The 21,058-nt window shown below is 39.0% G+C and overlaps 1 protein-coding gene across 7 annotated transcripts in view; it reads right to left on the reverse strand.

Moving 5' to 3' along the window:
- Positions 1-21,058, reverse strand: part of LOC131429807 (protein amalgam) — a 274,623-nt gene that overhangs the window by 237,614 nt on the left and 15,951 nt on the right. The gene's annotated exons all lie outside the window — the stretch shown is intronic.

Consider the following 21,058-nt stretch of genomic DNA (forward strand, 5'->3'; position numbering starts at 1 on the left):
CAGAAACTAGCTGAAAGGTTGTTCAAAAGTTTCACCGGAAGCAACCTACCAAAACTGGCTCGCCTACATCGGGTTTGGAAAAGGCCCTGGTACCAACCAGACCTTCCCAAGACCGACACTTCCCTGGCACTCTCCCTCGGAGCCAAACCCCCTCCAGCAAAAGCTAGAAGCAATTTCCTCCAAATCTGCGCTGACCGGTTTACAGGTGTCCCTGCATACTTCACAGACGGGTCTCGAACAGTTTATGGTACCGGAATCTGGGTGTGGGGACCAAACTTCACCTTGCACCGGTGCCTACCCCCGGAAAGCTCGGTATTCTCTGCGGAGGCCGCAGCCATCTTCGCTTGTATTGAGGCTATCCCCCCGGGATCCGAAGCCGTGATCTTTTCGGACTCCCTGTCAGTTATCACTGCCTTGGAGGCAGAAAGATGCCGGCACCCGTTCGTCCAGGCGATTCAGGAATACACCAATGATCAAACCACTGTGTGCTGGATCCCTGGGCATTGCGGGATCCCGGGGAACGAAAGAGCTGATGAGCTAGCGGCCATGGGCAGACAGTCACCACGATATATATCGGAGGTCCCAGCCGCAGATCTGATCACCTACTTCCGGGAGAGACTCCAGGAACATCTTGTAAGTCACTGGAGATCTTCTGGAGGATACCTCCCCAAAATCAAGGGGGAGGTGATCCGATGGACTGATCGACCAGATCGGACGGAACAGAGAGCCTTGTCCCGCCTTAGGGTGGGCCACACCCGCCTTACACATGCCCATTGCATCGCTCGTGGCAGCCCTCCCTCCTGCCAACTCTGTGGAGTCAGGCTCTCGGTAGAGCACATCCTCACCTACTGTCCCGAATTCCAAAACCTTAGATCCCAATACAACATTAGCTCCTCTATCCGCAACGCTCTCTCCAACGATCCCGTCTCCGAAACTACCCTAATCCTTTTCCTTAAAGACGCCCGCCTCCTAAACCAAATTTAGTATCTTCCCCTCCCAACTAAATCCCCCTCAACTACCCCATCCCTCCTCCTCCTTCTTCTCTTTCAGAATCTCGGCGAAGACTCAGCATCCACTGCCCGGACCACCCGGCCGCTGCCGCACACCCAGTCGAGAAACTACACTGCTCCATGGGCCATCCGCGAGGGGGGGGGCGGAATGTCGACCACAGCCCCCTTCTCTTTCAACCACTACACGGACCACACCTAGAACCAACCTCTACCACCACCGACCACCAGAGCACTGTTTCACTACTATCCGAGGCACGACTCCGTCACCACGAGAGACTGGCCTCCAGGAACACCGATCACTGGACCCCACTCCCAACGGACCTCCACCTGCAACCATCACCCGAATACAGGACCGAGACCAGGAGCCTGGTCCCGACCTCCAGAAAGCAATCCGCCACAGACCCAGCACCTAAGCGGCCATCCGCCGGGGGCGCTGCCCTTGGGGATGTTACCCGCGGCCCGAAGCTGTAACATCAAACCCAGACCACCACATAAAAATAGTCTTTAACGTAGTCTTAAGCTTATCCCTATCTTCTCTCTTTCTCTATCTCTATCCCCTCACAATCTAAGACATATGAACCGATACCATGAAATGTAACCATTATTACTGACTTTATGTAAAAACTCCCCCCCTTTCCCCTAAATGCCCCACCTTATATCTCCCAGCCACCACCAAACCCCTACCACAATCTGATACATACCCGGTGAACGACCATTATTAGGTTAAAACCGGGGGTAAATAAACGATATAAACAAACAAAACAGATGCGCACCGATTTTTACTTCCGGTCTAATAATAAATCAATTCCAGGAATGGGTGGCCAATCACCAGGCTTCACATCACATACTCCGACTTGGATAAATCTTTGCATAGATCTTCAGTATGGCGTAGGCCGTTTTTTTTAAAGCACGCACAGATCTTAGCATACACTTTCCAGTGTTGGTGATTGCCGATAATTTGACAGAGAGTGGCTCGATATTACTCTACATTGTATACAACACCGTCATTCTGGGAGATGATGCTACAATAACTCAATGCCTCGCAATGCATGAACCGTGAGACAATTTTTCTATATTTCTTCGCTCCACCTCATACACTCAGCATTTCACGGGCCTTACCAAAATAGATACAGTCTGACAATCGCTGTGTGCAATTTACCAAGAGAGAATCGCAAGTTATCGCAGAAAATCGAATAGAAGAATCGACTTGATGATTCTCATACTAGGTTGCAATATTTCAAAACCCTTGTGTAGAGCATTCACAGACAATTTCATAGACACAGTTAATACAAAGGTTATATGCACATAAGCAGCAACCTATAATATTTTTAAGAGAAATTATCACCGAACAAAAAATATTTTCAGCAAAGTTTTCTCCATTTTTTCTATCTCTAAACAAAACTTCTCAGAAATCTGCTCAGCAAACAAATCATAAATAAGTGATTTTCAAATAGCAAATACTTTACGTCTGCTCAGCGGTTCATGTTGAACCATTAGGTGGCGTTAGTAGTTTAACATAAACTGCTGACGTACTGATGAGCTGAATGCGAAATATAAAAATTAAAAATAGTCATGTGCAATATAGCCCATGTGGTACCAAACCCCTGAATGAAAACAAATCATTGTTTTTTTTTGAATTAGAAAAATATTAATGGTTTGAAATTTGTCAGAGTAACTCTAGTTGTTAGATGATTTTTGCCAAATTTGCTTAGTTTTATCTTAACACATGGGCTGAAAAGGCCCGGAACTAACACATAGATGGCTATCATCAATGTTCCTAGCCGCTCTCCGACTGGTTCTCACCCCTTCATAACAACTGCGATGATTGAAAAAGCGTGTATTAGGATGAAATCATCTTCCAAAGCTGGACCGGATGGTACTCCTTCGTTAGTACTGAAAAAGTGCTCAAAGAGTGTTCTAATTCCACATACTTACTCTGCTACACTTCTTTTATAGTTCGATCTCTACAAGCACGACTACAGGTTGATGCAATCTTAACTGATTTCTCTGCTGCATTTGAACAAATAAACCACCACATAGCAGTAGCAAAACTCAGTGGATTGCTGCTAAATTGGCACGAGTCGTATCTAATTGGTCGCGAAATATCTGTTAAGATCGGAGACTTCATTACAGTGCCTTTCGCTGTCAACTCTGGACTCCCGCAAGGCAGTCACTTAGGATCATTCTTATTTTTACTCTACCTCAATAATCTCAACTTTATATTGAAATGGCAATTAAATGTTAAGAAGACACTATATATATATATATATATATATATATATATATATATATATATATATATATATATATATATATATATATATATATATATATATATATATATATATATATATATATATATATATATTTGCAATCACAACTAGACTTATTCACAAACTGGTGTCAGGATAATAGAATGGTTTTGAATGCCTCGAAGTGTTCCGTTTTGCCGTTTACTCTTAAACGCTCGCTGATTACCTACGACTACTGCATCTCGCACAATATATTGAAACGTGAATCTTCCGTGAAAGATTTGTGTGTCATTGTCTTAAGGCATTATTTTGTGCTCTAGTCCGTTCGACGCTAGAATATGCAACTGTTGTCTGGGCATCTCACCATCAAATCGACATTGCACGCATCGAAGCTATCCAGCGTAAATTTGTTAGATTCACTCTGCGCAACTTACCCTGGAGGGATACCACTAACCTTCTTAGTGACAAAGATCGTTGTAAGCTTATTGGCCATGATCTGCTATCTGTTCGTAAGAATGTCTCCAAAGCCGTTTTTGTTGCTGATTTATTACAATCACATAGCGCTCGTCCCGAACTTCTGCAATTTATTAATCTGGTCATTCATCGAAGTAATCTACGCTTTCATCGCTGAGTTTACCTATTGCACGAACAAATTATGGTTACAATGAACCATTTTCCAGTATGTGCAGTACATTCAATGTTTTCGACTTTCATCCTTCTCTAAATATGAACCCGGATAAAATTGAACAACAACCTATAAGATTGTAGGAATTTTTATTTGAGCCTGTTTGTCGAAATCGATCAAATCATCTCTGTGAAAATTGAATGAGTCTCGTTTCGAACTTTTTGACTACTACTTCTAATACTTCTGGAACCAGTATAACGAAAGTCGGTTCATTTAGTAAGTAACTAATACATATAGCCTACAGTTTTAAGCCAAATCTAGAAGAATTTTACCCTTCGTCGTTCTAAATGACGGTGTGAAATTCAATAGCAACCTACAGGATTACGAGATTTTTTTTATGAGTGACATTATTTGACACATACCCACACACCCATATACATTGCTCAGCTCGATGAACTGTGTCGAATTATATAGAACACTTAGCCATTCGGGTCAATTTTTCAAGTGATTGTATAAACTTTCTTTATGAGAAAGGCAATAAGTGCACTTTTATTGAAAAGCATCTTTATCATGATCATGTAATAACACTAACAAGTAGGTACAAATTGAATAAAAGGATTAGAAATTTACATATTTTTCACCTGAAAAATAAAAATTTTAATGTGGCAACACTACACGCTATACGAAATTGAACATAGCACGCTGTGAATGGAATAAAGCCGCACGTACCGTCGCGTACCAGTTTTGCATCGCTATTTTTTTCGATTATAGAATAGACGTTTTAACATTGTTGTCATTCTCCTCTTCGGACCAGAAAAGTTTTCTGACCCTATGTGCGGGGTTGGGAATCGAACCCAGGTGGGCAGCGTGAAAGGCATCAACTTACCCATAACGCTATACCCGTTCTCCTGCATCATCAATTTGAATTTGAATGTTTTGACACTCATCGTCCTATAATTTCGGAACCGGAAGTCGGATCAGGATGAAATTTCACAGTATATTTAAATACAATGAGAGTTTTAATTTGAATCATAAAACGTGAAAAACGGCTTAACCGTAGCTGAAAAATCGACGAGAGTTCCGTTTTTGGAGATTTTCTTCACTATTACCGGTGCTTTCGGAAGCGGAAACCGGAGACTAGTAGTCCCAAAATAGTTTTATATAATCACTAACTGATAGGATCCGTCAACTAGATCAATTTAGTAGTAAGTTTTATAAAAATGTGCACGTCGTTTCGCCATCGCTTGTGAAAAAATACTCATGAAATTGAAAATTTTCATCAATCGCACTATAATACCGAAACCGGAAATCGGATCTGGATCAACTTTTCGGGAACTTTTTAAAGAATTTCAAGACCTTTTATTTGCTTCTTAGTTTGTGGAAATTGGTCAAGAAATTTCCAAAAAAATTGATTGCATATTTTTTCATAAATTTTCACATATTTCCTTGTAATTCCGGAACCGGAAGTAGGATTCAAATGAAACTCAGGAAAATTGTATAAGGCTATAAGAACTTTCATTAAAATCTAAATTTGTGAAAATCGGCTCAGCCATCTTTGAGAAACGTGTGTAACTATTTTTTTCATTTTTTTGGTGCATATCACTCTGTAATTCCGGAACCGAAAGTCGGATCCATATGAAACACAGGAACTTTGTATGGGACCTCAAGACCTTTCATTTGAATCCAAGTTTGTGGAAATCGGTTCAGTCATCTCTGAGAAAATTGAGTGACATTCTTCACACACACACACACACACACACACACACACACACACACACACACACACACACACACACACACACACACACACACACACACACACACACACACACACACACACACACACACACACACACACACACACACACACACACACACACACACACACACACACACACACACACACACACACACACACACACACACACACACACACACACACACACACACACACACACACACACACACATTTTGTGATCTCGACGAATTGAGTCGAATGGTACATGACACTCGGTTCAAAAGTTGGTTTTCACTGTGATTGCATAAGCTTTCTATATGAGAAAGGCAGAACAAAACAAATTTATTGCAGTCACTTTTTTTTCAGCTAGTACTAATCTTTAAGAGACAGCTGGCAAAACTTCATGATATTTATTCATTAGTTAATGAGCTATTGTGCTAAGAGTGACGCTACTTTTGTTGTTTTCAGAGCAATGGATCAAAAACAATTTCGTGTTTTAATTTTACACTGCTTCTTGATGAGGAAAAATATCGTTCAAGAAAAGCAATGGTTTGAAAAGTGTTATGGAGACTCCGCTCCATCAGAAACAACAATAAAACGTTGGTTTGCTGACTTCAAATGTGGTCGTAGAGACACCGATGATGCAGAACGCAGTGGACGTCCGACTAAGGCGGAAACACCAGAAAACATAAAAAATTGTTTTGAATGATCGAAAAGTGAAGTTGCGTGAGTTAGTTGACATCTTATAGATATTAAAAGAACGTGTTGGCTTTATATTGTATGAGCATTTAACTATGCGAAAGTTTGCTCTTGTTTAAACGTAACAAACCGGAATTTTAGCGTCAATATGTGACAATGGATGAAACATGGTTTCATCACTTCACTTCGAAATCAAAACGATCGTCATCTGAGTGGACAGCAACTGATGAGCCTCGTCCAAAGCGCCCGAAAGTACAACAATCGACTGGAAAGGATATGGCCTCGGTATTTTGGGATGTGCGTGGTGTAATATTTATCGACTATCTTGAGAAAGAAATACTATTATCAGTAAATATTATATAGAATTGAATTGAATTTCATTTCAGCAAGACAACATCAATCAAAACAATGGCAAAACTACATGAATTGAACTTCATAAACCAGTATACCACGTAGGGGATTTTGAAAATACTAATTGTTCGAAAAATTATAAGCATATAAGTGAAAAGTTTTTTTTTCATTTTTCCATGAAAATTTCATATTGTATTGTTTATAAAAAAAAAGTTTACAACATGTAAAGGCACCCCTACGTACTATACCTTCGCCTCGTAAGGAGTGTATCGATAAGTAGTTAGCAGCATTCAAACAGTTATTACTCTGAAATGGCTTACTTTTTTGCAGCGTGTTTTGCGGTGTCATGTTTGTTTACATGTCAATAACAGCTACGCAATCGATTGGTTTCGGTACGGTTTATCGTTTCAATGATGAGTCGAATTGATCCGGAAACGCGAATGAAAATTCTGCACTCTTGGTGCTCAGTGGTCCCGGGTTGGCGGTTCAATGTTGGCTGCGAAGTCTATTGAAACAGAAAGGCCAAATTCCACAATAGGAGTGTAATACCAAGACTTTGCTTGGCGCTCAGAAAGTGGTGTCACGTACAACGAAATTGCAAATCGGGTGAAAGTGCACCACACCAGTGTCAAAAATATTATCGAGAAGTTCGGTAAGACCCTTTCCATGAAGGATTTGCCCCGATCCGGTAGGAAAACGGGTCCCAGCCTGCCCGGCCGGGACTTAAAAGTGGTTGAGTACATCAGGAAAAACCCATCGGCGTCGACGCGGGATTTAGCCAAGCAGTTCAACACCAGCATCGGGATGATACAACGGATCATAGTTCGGAACTCCCTGAAAACGTACAATAAACAGAAGGTGCCGAAAAAGTCCCTGGTACAGCAAGTTCAGGCCAAAACAAGAGCGCGAAAACTGTATAACCGGATTCTACAGAATAAAGACGGATGCATCCTAATCGACGACGAAACCTACGCCAAGGAAGACTCTCGAGCGCTGCCAGGACCTGGACGACGCTGGCGATGGAAAAGTTTGGGCAGAAGTTGTTGGTCTGGCAAGCAATTTGTACCTGTGGTTTGCGGTCTTCGATTTTCTTCACGAAGGGCACAATTAACGCCAAGGTGTATGAGGAAAAAGTTTGAAGAAGAGAATGCTGCCACTGTACAGAAAGCATAAGGCTCCTCCTCACTTCTGGCCGGATATGGCTTCAGCCGACTACGCCAACTCCGTTCTACAGTGGTTGTCAAAAAATAATGTACAATTCGTGGAAAAGGACATCAACCCACCGAACTGCCCGGATCTTCGGCCAATTGAAAGGTATTGGGCCATGTCATGGCCTTTCCATTTCAGTTTTGTTAATGAAAAAGGAGAATAAACAAACAGGGAGAAAGTTGTTTTGGCCAACAAATTGCATATGTTGACTAGCATTAGCTATTTTCGTTCTTTCTATTTCGAGCTTAATACATTGTGTTTTATAATGACTGCAGTACTACAGCTAAATATTTCGCCTCTTGTGGTATTATATCAACTTAACAGTGGCAGTGGCAGTGGCAGTAGGGCTGAAAGTCTTTAATGGCAAACCGGTAAATGAATATAAAGCAAACATACGACTTCGTTTTCATGCTTATTAGTTACTTGGGTTATACGTGTATAAAAGGGCTAGCTCACTAGAAATGGGTCAATTCAATTCAAGCTTACTGGAAAGAGCTTGTCAATTCCTAATATGTAGGAATTACATTCCTAATATGTAGGAATTACATTACATTACAATATGTAGGAATTACATCAGGAAAAACCCATCGGCGTCGACGCGGGATTTAGCCAAGCAGTTCAACACCAGCATCGGGATGATACAACGGATCATAGTTCGGAACTCCCTGAAAACGTACAATAAACAGAAGGTGCCGAAAAAGTCCCTGGTACAGCAAGTTCAGGCCAAAACAAGAGCGCGAAAACTGTATAACCGGATTCTACAGAATAAAGACGGATGCATCCTAATCGACGACGAAACCTACGCCAAGGAAGACTCTCGAGCGCTGCCAGGACCTGGACGACGCTGGCGATGGAAAAGTTTGGGCAGAAGTTGTTGGTCTGGCAAGCAATTTGTACCTGTGGTTTGCGGTCTTCGATTTTCTTCACGAAGGGCACAATTAACGCCAAGGTGTATGAGGAAAAAGTTTGAAGAAGAGAATGCTGCCACTGTACAGAAAGCATAAGGCTCCTCCTCACTTCTGGCCGGATATGGCTTCAGCCGACTACGCCAACTCCGTTCTACAGTGGTTGTCAAAAAATAATGTACAATTCGTGGAAAAGGACATCAACCCACCGAACTGCCCGGATCTTCGGCCAATTGAAAGGTATTGGGCCATGTCATGGCCTTTCCATTTCAGTTTTGTTAATGAAAAAGGAGAATAAACAAACAGGGAGAAAGTTGTTTTGGCCAACAAATTGCATATGTTGACTAGCATTAGCTATTTTCGTTCTTTCTATTTCGAGCTTAATACATTGTGTTTTATAATGACTGCAGTACTACAGCTAAATATTTCGCCTCTTGTGGTATTATATCAACTTAACAGTGGCAGTGGCAGTGGCAGTAGGGCTGAAAGTCTTTAATGGCAAACCGGTAAATGAATATAAAGCAAACATACGACTTCGTTTTCATGCTTATTAGTTACTTGGGTTATACGTGTATAAAAGGGCTAGCTCACTAGAAATGGGTCAATTCAATTCAAGCTTACTGGAAAGAGCTTGTCAATTCCTAATATGTAGGAATTTTTTTTTTCTGCCTCACTGTGAAATAAATTATTTAATGAAATTTAATTTTAAAAAGAAAATTTTCACTTTCAGATAAATAAAATTTTCTCCGAAAAAAAAGTCTCATATTCGCCACGAAGAAAATCATTTAAATTTCCAGTTCTACTAATTCAATGATTTAACAGTCTACTTTGGCGCCATTATATAAATTGTAAGGGTAAAAAATCATCCCAATTTTAGTATTTCCAGTATTAGGATAATAATGCTGATGACTGATGAGATTACAATGCCATATGAATCGAAAAATTCATAATTTGCAATTGTTTCTCAATGAATAGAAAATAAGCAAAGAACTTCAATTATAAATCATCTCAGCCTCTTAACTTTTTTGTTGAATTGAGCTAATTAACAGATTCTTAAAAAAAACACGACCGTACTCATGCTTGCAGGAAACGGAATGATTTGATAGATTCCACACCCCACTTAAAAACCAACTTCCCGAAAAAAGTATATGATGAAGAACCATGAATAATGCAAGGATGATTAAAACAAAGGAAAAAGAACACTCACAAGCGCTCAAGAAACCTGATAGACTAGCGCCGAACGGTTCAGTAGATAGCAACGATGATCCCTCTGTCGGAGTCCGAAACCGACAATATTAATACGAGCTACCACTGAACTGGTTCGGATATGCGGCGCTCGTTTCTACGTCTCTCATCAACTGGACTTGGAAATAATACCTTCAACCGTTGTTTCAATCTTTTCCGCTGGCCACTGCTGTTCTGGCAGTCACAGGAAAATCTCACTTTTCGCTTGAACGATGTGAATTTATTTTATTTTATCTCCTGTTTCACTTGGCTTCTCACTTTCATATTTCGATGCTGCCTTCCCGGATTGGGCCGCCGCTTTCTTCCCTTTGAATGCTCAGTTTTTACACTTTGGCTTTGTTTGGTTTTGTTTTTTTTTTGCTCCCTTGTGCTTTTCCAACTTTTGGTGGTTGTGCTCTGCACTGCACGTAGAATGCCCGAGAGATTCAACATTGCCGAACCGTTTTAGGTCGGTCCACAGCCACCGGGACACTCTGTTATTTGCTATGTTTTATGGATGTTTTCCACTCTTGGCGAAGTATCCTATCACGCTCAACCAGAGCACAGCAGGAAACACTATAAAACAATTTAACACTTGTCAGCAAGTCAGACACAATGAAATGTGGGGAAACTGTGCTGTGGTGTTAAAATTATTTGTAAAGTGGAACTCCAGGAAGTTCTTTGTTCTAGCACGATGATTACTTGGCGGAATCGGCGTGAAGCGAGATTTGATGTTGTTGGGAAATTTCATTTTAATGATATCGTTGACGAGAAATTATCAATTAGGAAAAAAACCAATATCTTGGAAAAGAAAATGCATCAGACATAATGACTTTAAGTTTCCCGAGATTTCGATGGCTAGTTTGATAACAAACAGTGATATTTTCTATCGATGGTTTTCCAATCAATAGTCCTTGTCAGTTGACGACCGAACGTATCCATTTCGGTTCGGCTATACCAGCTTTTGATTCCGGAAGCACCCGAAATAGCACCGGTACTTACATGCGGTGGTACGGAAGAAGAAAACACAACACCGTTTTTACGAACAAAGCATGCTGTATGTGGTGTTCGCTTACGTACACGCGATAAAGAAAACGAAAACCAACACCGAATCTCAATTTTGAAAACACAAGCGAGTCATTCGGCACCGAGCACACATGAGTTCGAGTTTTTAACCGTTTGTAAGAACATCATTGTAACAGCATCACGGCACAGCAAAGTGGTTTGAATCGATAAACACGTGAACTTTATTCTCTAGCTGCTAAATCGTTGATCCGATACACATAGTTTTTCGGAGAACTTATAGACAAAAATATACCTCGTAACTTGATCACAATTAAAAATGTACAAAGCCTACTATGATAAAAGTTTATTTCAACAACTTCTTTTCCTTAAGAGATAGAAAAATACTTCTTCAAAGTTTTAGAACTTCTAATGAGAAAAAACTTTGCCGAAAAAACTATAGGTCTAACACGAAAAGTTTCGGATATATGAAGCATTTTCGTTTGAAACCCCTTAAAATAATTGTTTGTGAATAACTTTTTTCGCAATTGTTTTCAATGCCTACTATGTTCGGGACAATTATTAAAACCGTAAAATGTCGCCGTTTGTCGGGTTTTGTAGGAAATATTAAAAAATAGGAATCAAGCATTAGTATAACCTTGGTGCAATGGTGTAATGATTGAAAATATATTTTTATGATGCATTCTTGTACGCAATTAATCTAACTAAGGAAGCATGTTAACGCGCTCATTAAACTCCAACAAATTTTACTTGCTTCTTTGATAGAATTTGCCTTTTAATTATTATTTACTATGATTTTAGGATTACTGCTTAATGTTTATAGAAATCTGGATTTCAATTCTTTTCTTTGATCACTCGTTTATGGACGATAACCTTCACCCAAACCACACCTAAAAAAATCATTCGTCTTTTGAGAACTATTTTTAACTGCTTAAATGTGTAAGCTCATACCCCATCTTGAAAGGGTGAATAATTTTTTTTAAATCGTATCGGAAAATTCGATTTAAAACCATCCTCGATGTAAAACTGAATTGGAATGGATTAATTCTAAAGTGAATATGATTATATAATCATATTTATGCTTAGTTTTGCTTTTAAAATATATTGAAAAATGAAGAACAGAGAAGTATTTAATTTCCTGCTCCAAATACAAAAACCTGTTTCAATCCACCTAGTAGTGTAATGATGCCTTTCTCATATCTCACATATTCTCATATACAGTGGCGTCTCGTGGCAAAATTTACGGGTTGTGCACTGATTATATCAGATGTAATACAGTAATTACAGTTCGTTGTAAGCGAAAACTAAAGATTAAGGAATTGATATTCGCTTGTGTTTTTCAATACAATGAAATATCGATATACTTTTGGATGGGATTTTTTATTAAACTTTTTTCGTATCATCGTTACAACAGAAAAAAATCCTCGTGCTGCTCTTCCAGCAAATCTGTCAATAATATCATCAACAAAACCGCTTCGATGTTTCAACTGAGACAGCCAAGGATGCCAGGTCATTTTTAAACTCTGTGTGCGAACCAAAAATCAGTCTGAGCAAGAAACCGCTCTGTAGGATACTTTGCATAGCAATTTGAAGACTTTTAGGGACTCATTGACTTCAGAAATCTGTGAAAATTTGTGCAGCATAATCAGAATATGTGAAGCTCATATTAAGACAGCAATTTGTTTTCAACTGCCATAACCACAAACCACGGAAACCTCTACTGAAGGTGTGCATGCATGTGACAGAGAGAACAACAAATCTCAGAACTGAGCTGAGTAATTTCCTCTCTTCTTGAGTCAGTGCAGTAACTCATGTGCATGGAAAAGACACTAACACAGCGACAAGAACTCGGTGCACAAGACAAAGCGCTCAAGTTCAAAGAGCAGCAAGCGCAAGCAGCTTCGGGTGAATTTTTGCATATAATGCTTTGAATAGAATCGCTCATTATTTTCTATTCGGTGCCATCCGACCTGATTTCATCGAATAAATAGAAAATCTAAATAAAAAAATATAGAATGCGGATGGAAATGCAGTTATTTCCTCTAATTTCACCGGTTGCGCAGTGCACGAGATGTACATAAGGGCGAGACGCCACTGCTCATGTATAAATGTGTAGTATTCTTCAAAATAATTTTCTTTGATTCTTAAGTCATCTCTAAGGAAACGAAAAGAGATACTTCCGAAACCGGAATCTGGAAATCGGTATAATCGAAGTTGGTTCGAGAAAAGTGACAGGGATCCATTTTTTAGTCCAGGGCTACAATCTTCGGACGTTCATCAAAAACCCATAAAAACAAGGAAATCCAAATTGATGTTTGGCCGTCTACTGACAATGACTACCTATTGGAATAGATTCGAGGCAATTTTTTCCCGTGTTTACGTTTCGCCGCTTCAAGTAACGGTATCCAATTTTTAACACACTTCACCATATAATTCCGGAACCGGAAGTCGGATCCGGATGAAATTTGGCAGTTTTGTATGGTAACTTTCATTTGAAACTAAGTTTGTTGAAATAGGTCACGCCATCTCTGAGAAAAGTGAGGAAGTAATTTGAAATAATTTTTTTCACTTATCATCCTGTCTCTCCGGAACCGGAAGTCGGATCAGAATAAAATTCAGGAACTTTGTATGGGACAATTGTACCTTTCATTTGAATCCTAGAGAATTGTAAGAATCGGTTCAGCCGTCTCTGAGAAAAGTAAGTGCACTTATTTTCATTTTTTTTCACATATTACCCTGTAATTTCGGAACCGGCAGTCGGATTCGAATAAAATTAAAGAACTTTGCGTGGGGTCGCAAGACCTTTGGTTTGCGACCATGCTTCCTATAAGTAAAAGGTGATTTTTTTGAGGTTAGGATTTTCATGCATTAGTATTTGCTCAGATTTTTTGAGGTTATGATTTTCATGCATTATTATTTGCTCAGTATGCTTTGACATTTCATCATGAATAGACTTACTAACGAGCAACGCTTGCAAATCATTGAATTTTATTACCAAAATCAGTGTTCGGTTTCCGCTTTTTAATCGACAAATTTTGTTCAGCGATGAGGCTCATTTCTGGTTGAATGGCTACGTAAATAAGCAAAATTGCCGCATTTGGAGTGAAGAGCAACCAGAAGCCGTTCAAGAACTGCCCATGCATCCCGAAAAATGCACTGTTTGGTGTGGTTTGTACGCTGGTGGAATCATTGGACCGTATTTTTTCAAAGATGCTGTTGGACGCAACGTTACAGTGAATGGCGATCGCTATCGTTCGATGCTAACAAACTTTTTGTTGCCAAAAATGGAAGAACTGAACTTGGTTGACATGTGGTTTCAACAAGATGGCGCTACATGCCACACAGCTCGCGATTCTATGGCCATTTTGAGGGAAAACTTCGGAGAACAATTCATCTCAAGAAATGGACCGGTAAGTTGGCCACCAAGATCATGCGATTTGACGCCTTTAGACTATTTTTTGTGGGGCTACGTCAAGTCTAAAGTCTACAGAAATAAGCCAGTAACTATTCCAGCTTTGGAAGACAACATTTCCGAAGAAATTCGGGCTATTCCGGCCGAAATGCTCGAAAAAGTTGCCCAAAATTGGACTTTCCGAATGGACCACCTAAGACGCAGCCGCGGTCAACATTTAAATGAAATTATCTTCAAAAAGTAAATGTCATGTACCAATCTAACGTTTAAAATAAAGAACCGATGAGATTTTGCAAATTTTATGCGTTTTATTGTTTAAAAAAGTTCTCAAGCTCTTAAAAAATCACCCTGTAGTTAAAATTTATGTGTGTAAAAGTTAAAATGTTAACTAACTTGTAGTGAAAATTATTATATTACGTTTTTAGTAATTGTTTCGAACATAGTAAGCATTGAAAACAATTGCGAAAAAAGTTATTATTATTAATTTAAGGGGCCTCAAATAAAAATGCTTTATATATCCGAAACTATTTTGTATTAGACCCATAGTTTTTTCGGCAGTTTTTTCTTATTATACTTTGTAGAAGACATTATTATTCTATCTCTTAAGAGAAAAAACTTAAACTTAAAATAAACTTTTTTTGTCTTTAAGTTCTCCGAAGAAACTATGTGTATTGGATTACCGATTTAGCAGCAGCTAGAACATTAAGTTCACGTTTTACCTTTTTTTATATATATAAAAAATAGGTATAGAATTCGCTCAAACTTTAGAAAATTTTTCTGAGGCCCGGAGGGCCTAATGACATATACCAATCGATTCAGCTCGACGAACCGAGAAAATGTCCGTGTGTGTATGTGTGTGTGTCTGTATGTGTGTTGTCAACTAAGAGGTCGAGATCTCAGAGATTGCTGGACCGATTTTGATCAAACTAGTCGCAAATGAAAGGTCTCCCCGTCACCCAAAACGCTACTGAATGGTTTTGAGATCGGATGTTTACTTTTTGAGTTATACAAAGTTTTATGTCGAAATTTTCAGTCTTTTGACAGTATCTGTCACAATTGACCTTGAAAACAGAATATGTTTTCAGACTTAGATTCCGCACGGTAATACCTATCCAACAAGCCATAGATTGTTAAAATCCGTCCATTTTTAACGGAGATATCTAAATTTTTGTGTAAGCGACTTTTCCCCCCAGATTGTTAAAATCCGTCCATTTTTAACGGAGATATCTAAATTTTTGTGTAAACGACTTTTCCCCCTATTCCAGCAGTAGGAGTTTTGAGCGCTGTATGACAAAGAAATGCTTGGGAGCAACGGAAAACACGATTTTTTATACTGTTACATACAATTGTTTCTAAGTACCAAAAAGACTGTGTACAGCATCCCTTTTCATGACATTTAGCCTCGGACCGATTTTAGCACGGCTCGTTTTTGGCAACATAATCGTTCGAATATGACATATATAAACCAGATGATGGCGGATTTTTTTTAATTATATTGTTTTAAACTACTTACGGCAATAAATGCTGGAAGAACATAACATCCATATACCATTCGAATCAGTTCGTCGAGATCAGCAAATGCGTGTGTGACAAATAATTTCTCTCAATTTTCTCGGAAAATTTATATTCTACAAATTCAGATTCATACGAATAGTCGTATGCTCCCAAACAAAGTTCCTGAATTATGTTTGGTTCCGACCTCTGGTTCCGGAACTACAGGATGATATGTGAAACGAAATCAAAATTGTGTCTTCTCGTAGATGGCTGAACCGATCTAGGATTCAAATGAAATCTAAGAATCATCTAAGATTCAAATGAAAAGTTTCAAGATTCTATAAAACACCTTGCTCTTCAGTCAGATCCAACTTCCGGTTTCGGGGATACAGGGTGATTGGTATGAAAATGTCTATTCCACATAAATTAATCAGGTTTATCGGGCTAGCATATTTGGATAGTCGATAAAAAAATTAACTTTTTTCAGTTTTAGTGGTATTCAGTTTTCGATTCAGAAGGAACCTAAAAATTTAATTCGTGCTATGATTTCTCAAATATTTTGAAATAAATGTAAACTATACAGCTACTCAGGAGAATTTATGAGGTGATTTTAGAATTCCGGTTCCAGTATAAAATCGTTTCTCAGAGCTCAATCGTTTTCTCAAAAGAAGCCTAATCAAATTTCAGAAACAAAAATTCAAATTAAAATAACCTTATATACAAAATTATTTAATTTTATACATACATACAAAAATTAATTAATTTTATCCAATTATGACTTCCGATTCTCGAATTACATGATGATGAATTTTTAAAATTCAAACCGATTTAGAAGATGACAATCCCGAAAAGCTTCAAAGTTGGACTCAAAACTGTGGTAATTTATTCGTCATATGGCCATACGAATCGGTTTGGGTTATGCTGAGTCCTGAATACCGGCTCTGGAAGTACCTTAAATTACTGTAAACTCTAAAGTGGAACTTACATATCATGGCATGTTTAATCGATTATCACACTTTTAGATTCAAATCCGATCCGATTTGCAGTTTCGACATTACAGAGTAATGAGTGATTAAAATCTCAAATTGTCGCTTAAAACGACGGTCATTAAAATAATGTCATGAAAACTTAAACACCGAAGAATATTCATGCAAAAAACACATGCGGATTGATAAAAAAAAGGTATCATCTCACTGCTAGGTGGATTAAACACGTTTTTATCGATTCAAACCACTGTGCAAAGGCACGAATGTCTGTTGTGAAATTCCCCAAAGGGAATCAATATTGTTGTACAGAAGATTTTCCCGATATTTCATCCATTTAACAGCTATACGGACGAAGCTAGATTAGTTCTAATGATTTTCATTTCATACGATTTTGGAAGCAACCGCTCCGAATCGAATAATTTGAAAAAAAAAATTAAAGAATTTTATAGGTTTACAATTTTTTCAAATATTTTAAAGACTTCTACTTTTTGCAATAAAAAACACACCAAAATTTTGAAAATTTTTTGTTTACACTTCCGATTGTAGTGAAACTTTCGATTTTTAGTGATTAATTCATGATCTTTGAACGCTTTCAAATGTTCCAGTTTCATATTTGCATAACTACTAAAACTAAGCACCATGCGTTTCCTTCTAAAGATGTTCAATGAAATCACTTGGTTGATTGTCATGTTTTTTTTAATCAAATATTGCGGTCTTGCACATTTGTAATAAATATGAAACTGAAACACTCTAACGCGTTTAAAAATTATTTATTCATTACTAAATAGTCCAGTGTGGTACCAGAATCGAAAGTGTAACAAAATATGTTTAAAAATTTCAAGTTTTGCAATGCACGAAATACATCTCCAAAAAAATAGAGAAGAAATATAAACCTGCCTGACAATACCTAGAACATCTCTTTTTTTTTAATGTTTCGGATGATCCTTCAAAATCATACGTCCTTCCTTTATGATACAGCCAACAAAACATCCTTTTCCCCAATATGGCTTCTTGGTATCTCAAAAGCGATATTCAACAAGACAGCCTACGCATGTTTGCAGGAATTGAAATTTCCAAATTTCACCCAAACTCCCGTACGGATGCGTTTCATATGGAAACACAGTACTTTTATTTAACAACATATCAGAAGCTAATTTGACGGCTTCCGGTGAAACCATGCATGCATAAAACATTCGTCATACAACTGCAAAAATTCTTAAGCTTCCCGGCATCTGCTGGTGGAACCCACCATCAGCCCTCCCGAGCTCAGTCATCTGTGTACAGTGTTACTCACAGTAATGTCCGCACTGCCGTACCCGTGTCTGCCGAAACGGCCTTCCTCTACGCCAACGCTAACTGACAGTGAATCTTCGAAGCGGCACCAACCGGCGTCTCAATTCACGCTCTCACACTTTACGGCCATAATAAAACAATGAAAGACACACGATTCCGGTCCTGGACTACTGTGTGAAGTCCTTTCCCCCAGCGCAGAACCGCTCCCAAAAACCAGTAACGATGGATTGACCGGACTCGCCGTATCCGGGCCTTTTTGTGATACGACCGAAACGTGCGAGGCATGGAACGGAGCCTGGTGCCGCCTGCCAGCCTTCAGCCGCCAGTGCCACCGCATTGCCCTGGTCAAACAACATATGTGCGAGCTATAAATTTTCCAATTTTCTTCGGCAACCGACCGAACCACTGAGCTGCAGTTCGGTACGAGATACCCCGGTACGAGAATGATGAGCATTGCGGTGCATGAACGGTGGCGAGAGGAGGCTCGGATGAAGTACTATCGTGATGAAGGACTGTGCCAGCTTTGGGGAAAGTCACTATGCCGAGTGAGTGAAGGCAACTTTTTATGCCGGATGTGGTCGGCAGTCAAATAGTGGGTTACTGATATACTGCCATGGGGGTGCTGCTAATGGTGTACTCGGTTTTGTACATTTGGTGTGCTTATCGAAGTACTGTTTTCCGTTGAGTGGTCAGTGTTGTACGATTGTATTGAACAATTGCGATTTGACGCGTGGTCGGAACTATTTTATGTACCCATAACTCGTAAGTAATAAACATTCCACATCTTTTAATGAACATTTTCTTTAGCACTCTATCATCGTGAAACAGTTTCACTAAACTGATGTTTTTTAAAATCACAAAAACTCGGAGGTTCCCTGCAAGTCGCACCGTAAGACACAAATTTTAAATTGATTGTGAAGAAAACAAAGTGAAGTTTTATTGTAACGTTCCGTAAATATGAAGTGGCTCTGACAAGCGCTGCCACAACGGGAAATCGTATGAAACTTCGTCTGAACAAGACAACGTAGGATGAAGGAACAACATCCCACGTATCGTTTTACGGCTCGGTCGTTTTTTTTTGTCAGTACTGGATGTAAGTGTGAAGGAACGCACGTATGTGTCTAATACCATCACTCGTTGTGCCATCTTTCAAACTACTCATGCGGGTGGACTGTTGGTTGTTGTTGGTAGCATACGGTGCAAACGACTGCTTTCATGTGGTTTTTCCAGCCAATAAACAATCTTGGGGTGATATTCATTCATGAAAGTGACATCTTTTAGCACCGTCACTGTCGGAAAGATGAGATTCCTTGTAACAGATGAAATGTTATGTTACTGATGTTTCACATCAATTGTGTAGCACTGTTCGGTATGGTACGGAGATACCAGTTCTAAGTATGCCTAATTTAATTAGAAATATGACTATCATAAGATATTTTGCCTAATAGTTTGCAGTCTATGTTTGTCGTATTGAGAATGCACACACAGAAAGAATCGTGTAAATTTACGTCCTTATAGATGCACATAAAAGAAGCGTCGTAGTTCACTTAAATTTACAATATAAAGCATGTAAAAATAAGTCATATCAATAACTTCACAGGTATTTTAGCTGAAGTTTGCAGACACTAACATTATTTGTTGGATGTAATCACCGAAGAAATTACGGCATGATTTAATTTACGTGAAGCGTAAATTTCATTTTTTTTTTCTAAGAGTGTACAAATTAATTCGGTTCGTTTCTTTGGGGTCAAAAATGCATTTATTTCTAAATAAAAAGAATTTAAAGATTAATCATAGTATCATCCACCGCTAGTTACTATTTTTTCCCATTTCTTAGGTAATTTACGAATCCCACCTCGAAAAAATGTCTCGTCTTTTGAGGTAATCCAAGTTTGAAGCCAATTTTCGATTTCGGCGAAAGAAGTAAACCGATTACCTGCCAGATCGTGCTGCATCCGTCGGAGCAACCAGTAATCAGAAGGAGCCATGTCAGAAGAATACGGCGGATTCGATAAAATATTCCACTTGAGCGTTTCCAAATATATTTTTCACGACTTTTGCGACGTGAGGCCGAACGTTGTCATGCAGGAAAATAACTTTATCATGTCTTTGCTTGTATTCCGGCCGTTCTTCTCATAATGCACGGCTCAAACGCATAAATTGCACCTTACACCAATCGCGTGTGATAATATCGCCTGGTCGTAGCAGCTCATACTACACAACATCCTTTTGGTTCCCCCAAATACACAACATGACCCTCGCACCATCAATATTTGGCTTTACCGTTGGTGTCGATGACAACAATTGACCGGGCATAGCGTAGTATTTTCGCCTTTCTCATATAGAAAGGCTACGCAATCACTGTAAAACCGACTTTTGAACGCGGCCTTCCTTGTCATATACCATTCGACTCAGTTCGTCGAGATCATAAAATGTATATGTTGGTATGTGTGTGTATGTATGACTGTGTGTATGTGACAGTTAATGTCACTTAATTTTCTCAGCGAGATCTGAACCGATTTTCTGAAACTCAGATCCAAATGAAAGGTTCAAGCTTGCTATTGAATTTCATCTTTATCCGACTTCCGAAATTGAAAGGTAACAATGCAAATCTATCAGAAAATACGTCATTTTTTTTGAAAATTTCTCAACCGATTTTCACAAACCAAGATGCGAATAAATGGTCTTGGAATTCACATCCGACTTTCAGTTGCGGTATTACCACACGATTAGTGGTATTTTTTTACCAGCGAAGGCGAAACGAAGTGCAAATTGTTTATAAAACTTACTGATAAATTCATCTAGTTGGCAGATCTTGTTATTTAGTAGATGTGAAA

This window comes from Malaya genurostris, chromosome 2 (assembly GCF_030247185.1).
Source record: "Malaya genurostris strain Urasoe2022 chromosome 2, Malgen_1.1, whole genome shotgun sequence".
In the NCBI taxonomy this organism is placed as follows: Eukaryota; Metazoa; Arthropoda; class Insecta; order Diptera; family Culicidae; genus Malaya; species Malaya genurostris.